Source organism: Macaca thibetana, chromosome 14 (genome assembly GCF_024542745.1).
Source record: "Macaca thibetana thibetana isolate TM-01 chromosome 14, ASM2454274v1, whole genome shotgun sequence".
NCBI classification, from domain to species: domain Eukaryota; kingdom Metazoa; phylum Chordata; class Mammalia; order Primates; family Cercopithecidae; genus Macaca; species Macaca thibetana.
Genome location: NC_065591.1, coordinates 111,915,879 through 111,926,747, shown reverse-complemented (window position 1 = coordinate 111,926,747; position 10,869 = coordinate 111,915,879). Strand labels below are relative to the sequence as shown.

General features: G+C 47.1%; 1 pseudogene; it reads right to left on the bottom strand.

The window, feature by feature from the left end:
• Positions 1–2,540: 2,540 nt before the first annotated feature.
• On the bottom strand, positions 2,541–4,209 carry LOC126936538 (uncharacterized; annotated as a pseudogene).
• Between the last annotated feature and the right edge of the window lie 6,660 nt (positions 4,210–10,869).

Genomic DNA, 10,869 nt, shown 5'->3' with positions numbered 1-10,869 from the left:
GCCTAATTAAAGCCAGGCCCCTTGCTGGCCTTATCCTCTCATACTGGTCTGTTAATAGCCTTCAGCCATCCCGGCTCCAGGCCCCCTTAACTCCTTCATCCCCAGCTTCCTCCTCCTCCCCAGGATCTTTGTTCTGTGCCCTTTCAACGTCCTGGACTAGGTTCACACAGAGGAGGCCCACCCCAAAGTCAAATGTGATTTCTTGGGAGAATCGCTAGCTTGGGATCAGGAAGACTGTGGCCACCACTGACTTGCTGAGTGGCTTTGGGACAGTCATTTGACCTTGCCCCCATTTCCCTATTTTTGGCAAGTAACATTTCTATTTCAAGAAAGAGCTTGCAAGATGTTTTTTACCTACATGGTCTCATTGAAGCTCCCAAAAGGAGGTAATTAACCCCCTTCTAACAACTCTCACAGGGGGACGTTCACGGCAGCATGGGCTGCGGAGAAGAGGAAGCGACACAGAGGTCCGCAGTTACCAAGTCAGATTCGGGAGGGGCCCCATGCAGGTGGCACGAGCCCCCTTCTCCAGGCAGGTCAAGGTCCCCCATGGGAGGGCATGGGATCTCCCCACAGCTCTGTCACCGTGACTCCTGGAGACTGAGGTGCTGACTGTGACTCCTGACACAGGACAGTGTGGGGGAACTTGGGGGAGGCTGATAGGAGGCCACATGAAAAGCAGCACTTCTGTTCCACGCCACTCCGCCGAACCCCACAAGGCAGGGGCTGTGGGTCAGTGACAGCCCTCACGCTTCCCAGAGGAGTCAGAGCCTGTCCCCGCTGAAGAAAAGACAGGCACAGACAGGCCACACAGGAGCAGGAGGGCTGCAGCCAGTCCCACAGGAGGAAGGGCTGCGCCAAAGGTAGCATGGGCCTCGGGTGGTTCAGCAGTGGCGTGGAGACACCCTGTGGTGAGATCGAGGAACCACAGTTTGGTTTCCCGCGACAGGGGATGCGGCAAAAAACCCAGAACCAGCGTTGAGTTCCCACCTGTGTAGGACACAGACTTTCCACAGAGGCCTCCTTTCCCCATCCCAGTGCTCTGGGAGGGTGACATGCCAATGCCCAGACTCCGCCACCATCTACCTTCTAGCTCTCCCACTTGCCAGCTGTGTGATTGTGGCAACTTCCATTCATGACCTCTTGGAACCTCCGTTTTCTTGCCTGTGAGATGGGCTACTTCGTAGGGTTGTTGCAGGGATGGGGGCAAGTGCTTGCCCAAGGGCCTGGCATGTAATAAGAGCCAAACAAAGTTGGCCACTGCTAGAGAGGCTACATCTTGTCCAGTGTCACCTAGTTAGTAAGGGACTGGTGCAGCAGGGATTGAATCGCGGTTTCTGCACCGCTGCCTCATGGGAAGCAGGGGAGTTGACTGTTGAGTGTCCCCACCCAAAGGCCACATTTATTTCTGAGATAGAGAAGGTACAGTTAGAGCTCACCTCAGGTGGGGCAAGAGAGAGATGACTGGCCACATCGGACTTTCTGGCAAGCCCAGCTCCAGCCAATGAGAGAGCAGGACCTCCCACAGGTGGGAAGAGGTGTTGGTGCTGCCTCTCCTGCTTCCTTCTCTGCCTCTTCCCCTTCCTTCCCCCATGACCAAGCACCCGGCATAGAGATGGACTGTTTCCCTTCCATTTTGTTTAATTTATTTTTATAGAGATAGGGTCCGCTGTGTTGCCCAGGCTGGTCTTGAACTCCTGGGTTCAACTGATCCTCCCGCCTCAACCTCCTGAGTAGCCGTGACTACAGGAACACACCACCATGCCCTGCTCATTAAAAACAAAAGTAAAAAACAAAACAACGAAAGTTTTTTCTTTTCTTTTTTTTTTTTTTTTGGAGAGATGGGGGTCTCATCATGTTACTCAGGCTGGTCTTGAACTCCTGGCCTCAAGCGATCCTCCCGTCTCAGCCTCCCAAAGCACTGGGATTACAGTCATGAACCGCCATGCTCAGCTCTCCCTTCCGTTTTAAAGAGGAGATCATAGGCTTGGAGAACCCAAGTGACTTGGGCAAGACTGAACTGACAAAGAGCAGAGTCGAAACTGGGCTGGAGGTCGCATTCCTCCATCTGTGACCTCAAACACTGCTCCAACCACCATCTCCAGGGTGGGGTTTGGGCCCTTGCGCCTGGCCTAGCTAGGCCGAGCAGTGATAGAACATGAAGGACGGGGTGCACTCTTTCCTAGGGTGTTCGTATGACCAGCTCAGAGGATGGTCCCCACTGGCCAGTGGCCTGACAGCACATATGTCCTATGTGCTGGACATATGCACATAGCAGGCAATGCAGGCATTGCTTAGTCCTCGGCTCTTAAACGTCTGGGCCAAATCCCAGCTGCAGACAGCACTGCCTCTGTGGAGTCAGAGAGTCTTCCCCAGGCTCTTGTCTACCTTACCACCTGCCCTGAGCCACAGGTTTGCTGAAGGCACTGATTTAGGCTGAGAGCTCATTATGAGGGACAAGCTAGGTGTTATGTGTTGGGTGAGGGTAAAGTTACTAAGCTGTGTGTTGTGTGGGGGAGGTTGGCAACAAGAGCTGACATTCATTGTGCCTGTGGCAGTCTGCCTGCTATAACCCCCACAGCCGCCCTATGAGATAGATGCCACCATTCTTTCAATTTTACAGATGAGAAAACTGAGGCAGAAAGTAAAGAAACTGGCCCAAGGTCACACACTCAGAACATGGCAGAGCCAGGATTTGAACCCAGGCCATCTGACTCCATAGCCTATGCTAACCACCATTGCCCCCGACAGCCTGCATAAAGGATAGGGGAGTTGGGTTCGACAGAAAGTAGGGTAATGGGGTCCGCGGAGGGACAGTTGGGGCAGGGAAGGGGGCTCCAGGTTCCTATGAGCAGTTGGGGCAGGCTGTGAGGAAAACCAGTGTGTTGGGGGCTCCTTGTGAGAGGCAGAGAGCCTCGGTCAGAGGGTTAGAGGTTGTGCCCTCTCCCCGAGACCTGCGGGCAAGGTACCCCAGTGTGCCAAGAATGGGTTACAAGTGTGTGGTCAAGACAGAAATCTCCCCTTCCCCGCCCGACCCTCCAGAGCGTCCAGGGGCTCCCGGGGCATCTGTGGCCCCCATCCCCCAGACCCGCCTCTGGCTGAGAGCAGCCATAGCCTTCCTTACTTCACTGTGCCATGGGACAGCGTTGTTTCCTGCGAGCCGCGCTGTGAGAAAGCCAGGGAGCTCTGCCCGACCTCAGGTCGCCCAGTGCCCACGTCCTCCCAGGCACAGGAGCTCGGCACTGCGGGCGCTACCTCCACAGGGGTGGCCGCCTCTGCCGCTCCCGGTGCCAGGCACAGGCAGCCCATTTCCGCCTAGTGCTGCTCTGCTATTGGCAGTGGGGTTAGGCCTGACCATCAGGGTGGGTTCTTCGTTCACCAAGCTCAGGGAATCCCCCGAGAAGCTCATTCGATCCATTCGGCACCCCGGCCCCTGCTGCCTTCCACAGGCTGCATGATCCTGGGCAGGGGACGCCCGCGGATTCCAGATCCCTCGTGAGGATGCTGGAAATAGTAATGCCTACCGCAGAGGGCACCTGCGAGCATTAAACGGTCTGGTCTGCACATCCCGCAAGCCTTTGCTGAGTGCCTGCTCTGTGCCAGGCAGTGCTTGGTGTGGGGATGGGAAATGAACTAATAAACACAGTGCCCACGCTCAAAGAGGGGAAGTGGCCAGGGCCAGGGCCAGGGCAACGCACCCAGGGACAGAAACCGGGATACGCAATGAACAGGGCTCGGCACAAAGCCCAGCACTGAGCACGCCGCCCGCACGCACTCCCTGGACCTCCCTTTAGAGCCAGAACGGCCTGGCCGGACGGGGAGTTTCACCACGGCCCTCTGCCGCCCGCAGGGAGCCCGAGGGCAGACGTAAAGCCCATGCTGGCGTTGGCCATGAAACAGGCCTTTATGGGGAGCGGAAGCAGTCATCAAAGCCGAGCGAGCCGGGGCAGGCCAGGGAACGCTGAGAGCCCGGGCGCCGCGCGCTTCCCACCGCCCCCAGGGCCCCGGCCGTCGCGCCTACCGGCCTGGCCACACGGGGGGCGCGCTCCGGCTCCGCGCCTCGACCGCGCCCTGTCCACACGCCTCGGGTAGCTCCCCGTGTCCCACTCCGCGCCCCGACCGCGTACCTTCCGCGTCCCTCTCCCTGTCCCCTCCTCGCCCGCTCACTGCGCCCCCTCGCGCCCCCTTTGCCAGGTCTTTCGCTAGCATCCTGCCCGCATTCGCGGCGGAGAGGACGACATAGCTTGTGCAGCGTTTCAGCTTGAGCGGGCTCACCTGATGCGCTTCCTAGGCTAGGGGCGTGTGCGGATGCCGCTTGGCTGAGTTGCGGGGAACGACCGTCGCTCACGCACTAAGCGCCCTCTACACGCTGGGCTCTGAGGGTGCCGCGGCGGGGCCAGACTTTGCAGGGCTTTGGAGCGTCTCTCTCCAGGCCTGAGTCTCTCTCCTGAAGGGACTTAGGTTGGGCACGGTGTGAAGGAGGGAGGTGGTGGCGAGAGGGAATTTATGTTCGGAAAGATCCCTCTGGCTGCTGGGTGGCGGGTGACTTGGGAGTGAGCTGGAGTTGCCCTACGGAGAGCAGTCAGGAGACTGCTGAGAAGTCCAGGAGGCGATGGTGAAACATGGTCGCACAAGTGCGAACTCCAAAGCGTTACACACGTATGTGGGATTCGGGCATCGGTCCAGCCCCTCCCTACTCCTGAAGCCGCCCCAGGCCATCACTTGTTGGCTTGCAGACCCTCTCCCTTCTCAGAGATCCCTTCCCCACCCCAGGGTGTTCCCAGCCTGAGGCTCCCACCAGATGTGCCACATCATGGGTAAGCTGTGACCATCACCAGTACCACTATGTCCACAGCCAATGTAGAGACGTCCAGTCGGGTGCCTGCCTGGACCCCACATCAGGCCCTCAAAAGGGAGTAGCCCCCGAAAGTGTGCATGTGGGGGCTGGGGACGCCACAATCCGTAGTTCGTTCATTGATTTCACACCCCGAAGCTTGCTTCTGTCTGTAGAATCAGAGGCAGTCTGTCTTCGGGGAACTGATTCCTGATAAACAAACTTCCAGGAGACTGAAAAAGAAAGCCTAACGTCAATGTAGTATGTAAGGTTCTCACAGAGCTGTTGCGAGACAACCTCACAAATATTTGGCAGACACACACACGTGCTAGAACGGTGCCTGTGCCAAGCATGTTAGCTGTGACTGTGATGAATGGAAAGAGTGTCCAGTATGCGGGTCTGCCAAACATGGTGCTTCTCTGGGATGCTGACTAGGTCTCCAGGCACCTCAGTGGGCTTGGATTCAGAACAAATGATGGTTCATCCATCCTTGTGAAGTGTCACCGGAAGTCACTGGGGAGGCCCCCTGAAGTTCCCTGTCCTCCAACAGAACATGCCTCGCTGGTGCCTAAAGTGTCCCTGTTCACCAGATATGCGGTAGGGCTCCCCCAGGAACTGCGGGATCGCATGGAAACAGTCCCTCTCTTTGTCTGGCTTTCTGCCCGAAATCACTTTTTGATGACCACAGTCCTTCTCCAAACAGGGCTCAAACGCTTGGCCTTCTTATTTCCAGTTACGATCACAGACCAGTCCTGCCTCTCTATGTACACCCTCGTCGCTGTGACTAAACTTGGACGTTTCCACATCTTTTCAGCTTCAAATTTACGAATAGTCTCTTGGGCCACCTCTATACCCTTCCTGTGTGGGTTTGACTACCCAGTTTAACTCTTGGAGAATTACTCCGGAGGCTTCCCTCTGCCCCAGTTGCTGGCAATAACTGCTGTGCCTATGTGGCCAGGTTCACCATCCGCCATCCTCACCAGGCACTGATAACAACTGGGAGGACTCATATTTGTGAACTTTAGTTTACAAAGCATGTATACTCTTCTGTTTGATCTTCAGAACAATACCATACTACTGTGAATTACCATTCAACTACACACCTAAGAAACTGACGTTTAGAGTGATAATTAGAATTGTATCGGGTTTCCTAATGATTATGCAGCAGATTCAGGAAAAAACTCAACACTCATGGCCCAAGATCCTGTTTACAGTACCTCCCTCTGCCTTCCCAGTACAATTGGTAATCAACTGCCCACTATGGCCAGGGTGCTACTGGTGGCATCACTATTCCTACCATGGGTCTTACTCAGCATCTGTGTGGCCAACAGCCACCATCATGCCCCATCAGTTGTACTGGCAACTGGAGAAAACGGCCAGTGCAGTTTGTGAATGGACAGTTAGAAAAGTGTTCACACTTCACACAAGATCCAGGGTAAATCTGTTTGAGGGGTGAGAAGAGAGAGGAAGATGGAGGCATTTCAAGATAGAAAAAATCAGAGGATCACCTGCCTCCATCAATCAACGATAGCAAGCCTTGGATACTAAAGTTGATTATTAGCCACAAGACTTTGGGTCAGTCACGCTGGTTCTCTGGGCCTCAGTTTCTTACTGTGTAAAAGGGACAATAAAGTTCTGGCTTTCAGTAATGGAAGAATAGATTTTTTGTACTAACCCTTCCTCCTTTCTTCTCCCCTCCCTAAGCAGCCACCACCAGCAGATAACAATTGTAAAATCTAGACAAAATATTTTTTAAAACCCATTTGTCTGAAGACATTGGAGAATGATTAAATGCAGGCAGAAACTGAAGGGATGTCCGCCCATGAAAAAATGAACTGCAAAGAGTGAGACTTAGGAGTTTGCAGCCTTTTTCTGAGGGCACACCACATGGGCGGGTTCAGTGGCAGAAGCTGCAGACTTACTAGTTTGAGGTATCAGGCAGAGCAATCAGAAAATTGGGAATGCTGAAAGGGAGGGAACTGCAGAGGGCATGAACCCTGAAATCTAATGTAAAATTGCTCAAATCCTTGGTTGATTGCTAAGCTATTAAACTAACCTGTCAAGCATGAGGGAGACCCCAGGCAGCTTGGCAAAAAAGCAGCAGCTAGAAGCTGAAGGAACTGAGCAAAGGTTTCAGATGTTGCTCACCACAGGAGAGAGAGTTTGGAGTCTGAGTCTAGAAAAGTTAACTAACAGCAGCATTAGAAATTACTCTTCTAGCTAAAAGCAGAACTATCATTTGACCCAGCAATTCCATTACTGAGTATATACCCAGGGAAATATAAATCATTCTACCGTAAAGACACATGCACATGAATGTTAATTGCAGCACTATTCACAATAGCACAGACATGGAATCAACCTAAATGCCCATCAATGACAGATTGGACAAAGAAAATGTGGTACATATACATCATGGAATACTATGCAGTCATAAAAAATAACAAGATCATGTCTTTTGTGGGAACATGGATGGAGCGGAAGGCTATTTTCCTTCGCAAACTAATGCAGGAACAGGAAACCAAATGCTGCATGTTCTGACTTCTAAGTGGGAACTAAATGATGAGAATTTGTTAACACAAAGAAGGAAAGAACAGACACTGGGGTCTACCTGGGAGGAAGGGTGGGAAGAGGAAGGGATCAGAAAAGATAACTATTGGGTACTGTACTTAATACCTGGGTTATGAAATAATATGTACAACAAACCCCCATGATGTGTGTTTACCTATGTAACAAATCTTCACATGTACCTAAAATAAAAGTTAAAAAAAGAAAAAATTACCTTCAAAGAAATATGACAGAATCTGGAGTCTCTAGTACATATCATTCATAATGTCCAGTATCTAATCAGAACTCACAGACAAGCAAAGAAACAGAACATGGCCCATATTCAACTAAAAAGCATTCAATTGACCCCAACCCTGAGATGATCCAGCTGTTGCAATTAGCAAAGATTTTAAAGCAGCTCTTATAAATATTTGAGAATGTAAAAAAAAATATGGATTATGAATGAACAGATGGCAAATATCAGCAGAAAAATAAATCCTATAATAAAAGAACCAAATGGAAATTCTAGAATCAAAAATGACCGCACAAAAAAATAAAAAATTTACTTGATGGGTTTAACATCAGATTGGAGGTGGCAGGAAAAAGAGTTAGTGAACTTGTAGCTAGACCAATAAAAATAATCCTATCCCAAGGACAAACAAAAAAATTTTAAAGAATAATGAAGAGCACTTCAAAGGTCTGTGGGATATCAAGCAGTCTGAGATGAATGTCACTGGAGTTAAAGAAGGAAAGGAGGAGAAACAGAAGGAGTAAGACAAATGTTTAAAGAAATAATGACCCAAACTTCATAAATTAGGTGAAGGACATTAATTTAGCAATTAAAGAAACTCAGTGAACCCCAGGCAAGGTAAGTACATAGAAAACCATACCTAGGCACCTGATGTTCAAGCTGCTGACATCCAAAGATAAAGATAATACATTGAAAGCATCCAGAGAAGAATGATGTTACAGATCATGACCAGCTTCTCAACACAGTGGAGCAGCATCTTTAAAATGCTGAAAGGAAAAAGCAAAACAAAACCCTGCCAAGCCAGAATTCTATATTCAGCAAAATGTTTTTAAACATGAAGACAAAGTAAATACATTTTAAGATAAAAATGAAGAGAATTCATTAGAAGCACAACTACACTACAAAAAATGTTAAAGGAAGTTTTTCAGGCTGAAGGGAAATGGCACCAGATGGTAGCTCAGATTTGCCGGAAAAATAAAGTCCATCAGACATGATAAATATGTGGGTAAATATAAAATATGACACACATATCATATTTTCTTATCGTAAATCTTTAAAAGACATATGGCTGTTTAAAGAAAAAATTGTAACACTGTAGCGAGGGGTTTATAACCTATGTAAGTTAATATACATGAAAAAAGCAGAGCAAAGTATGGGGGTAAATTTAAGTGGAATTATTCCTGCTGCAAGATTCCTACATTTTATGTAAAGTATAATATTAACTGTAAGTACATTGTGGTAAGTTAAGACACATGTTATAATACCTGGGACAACCCCTAAAATGCAAAGAAAAATAGATAAGAAAGGTAACAGAGGAATCAAATAAAATAGTTAGAAATACTTGATTAATTTCTTTTCTTTTCTTTTCTTTTTTTCTTTTTTTTTCTTTTCCAGACAGAGTCTCGCTCTGTCACCCAGGCTGGAGTGCAGTGGCATGATCTTGGCTCACTGCAACCTCCACCTTGTGGGTTCAAGCAATTCTCTGCCACAGCCTCCCGAGTAGCTGGGATTACAAGCGCCCACCACCACATCCAGCTAATTTTTTTGTATTTTTAGTAGAGACGGGGTTTCATCATCTTGGCCAGGCTGGTCTTGAAATCCTGCCCTCATGATCCACCTGCCTTGGCCTCCCAAAGTGCTGGGATTACAGGCATGAGCCACCGCGCCCAGCCGATTAATTTCAAATAAGTCAGGAAAGGAAGAACAAATGAATGATAGAACATGTGAAATAAATAGAAAACAAATAGGAAATGACAGAGCTAAACTCAAATTTATTTATATTACATCAAATGTGATTTGACAAATTATTGATAAAATGATGAATTAAACACTTTAATTAAAAGGAGTAGAATATCAAAATGGACAAAGAAGCAGGACCTAGGTATATGTTGACTGTATGAGATGCATATTAAATACGAAAAACACAAACAGGTTGAAAGTAAAAGGATGAATAAAGATATACCATTCGTGATGGTTAGTTTTATGTGTCAACTTGGCTTGGTTATAGTATACGGTTATTCAATTAAACACTCATCTAGGTGTTGGTATGAAGGTTATGTTGTAGATATGATTAACATCGATAATCAGTTGACTTAAAGTAAAGGATATTATCCTTAATAATCTGAGTAGGTTTCATCCAATCAGTTGAAAGACCTTAAGAGCAAAATTGAGGTTTCCCAAAGAAAGAAATTCTGCCTGTGGACTGACTATAGCCTCAGCTCCTGCTGGAGAGTTTCCAACCTGCCAGCCTACCATTTTGTACAGATTTCAGACTTGCCAGCCCCTTCAGTCACATCAGCCAATTCCTTGAAATTCTCTGTCTCTGAACACATACACACACACACACACACACACACGCACACGCACACACACCCCTATGTATCTACAGAAATATAAATATTCAGTAGGTTCTGTTTCTCTGGTAGAACACTGACTGATGATACACTATTCAAATAGAACTCATCAAAAAGATAGAGTTACTAAATTAATATCAGACAGACTGAATTTCAAGACAAAGAGTATTACCAGAAATTAAAGGGATATTTCATAATGATAAAAGGATAAATATATTAAGGAAGCATAATACTTAGAAATATGTACTAAAATCTAATAATAATTAGTCATAATTATTACAATCTGTACTAAATCTAATAACAGGGCTTCAAAATGAAGCAAAAACTGATAGAACAAAATCAATAGAAAAATTTACAATTATAGTTGCAGATTTTATCTGCAACTCAGATATTGATAGCATAATTAGACAAAAATTCAGTTAGAATACAGAATATTTGAATGACACTATTGACTTCCTTGACTAAAGTGACATTTATAGAATACATAATAACTGCTGAATACACAATTTCCCTACAAGTGTCCATGGAATATTCACCAAAATGGATCATACGCTGGGTAAAATAACAAGTCTCAATAAATTTCAAAAGATTGAAATATTATAAAGTGTTTTCTAACAAAGATGGAATTAAATTTAAAATTAATAAGATTTTTAGAAATTAAATAAAATTTTGGTATGATGCATTTTCATTATTTAGTTCAAAATATTTTAAAATTTCCCTTTTTTATTCTTGAGTTATTTGAAGCTGTATTATTTAATTTCAAAGTGAATCCAAGAATATATAAAAGGGTTATATATTTGACTAAATTAGCTTTATCCATTTTATATTTGTAAATCAGTTATTATAGTTAATCTCTTCTACAGAATAAGGGAGATTCATATTAT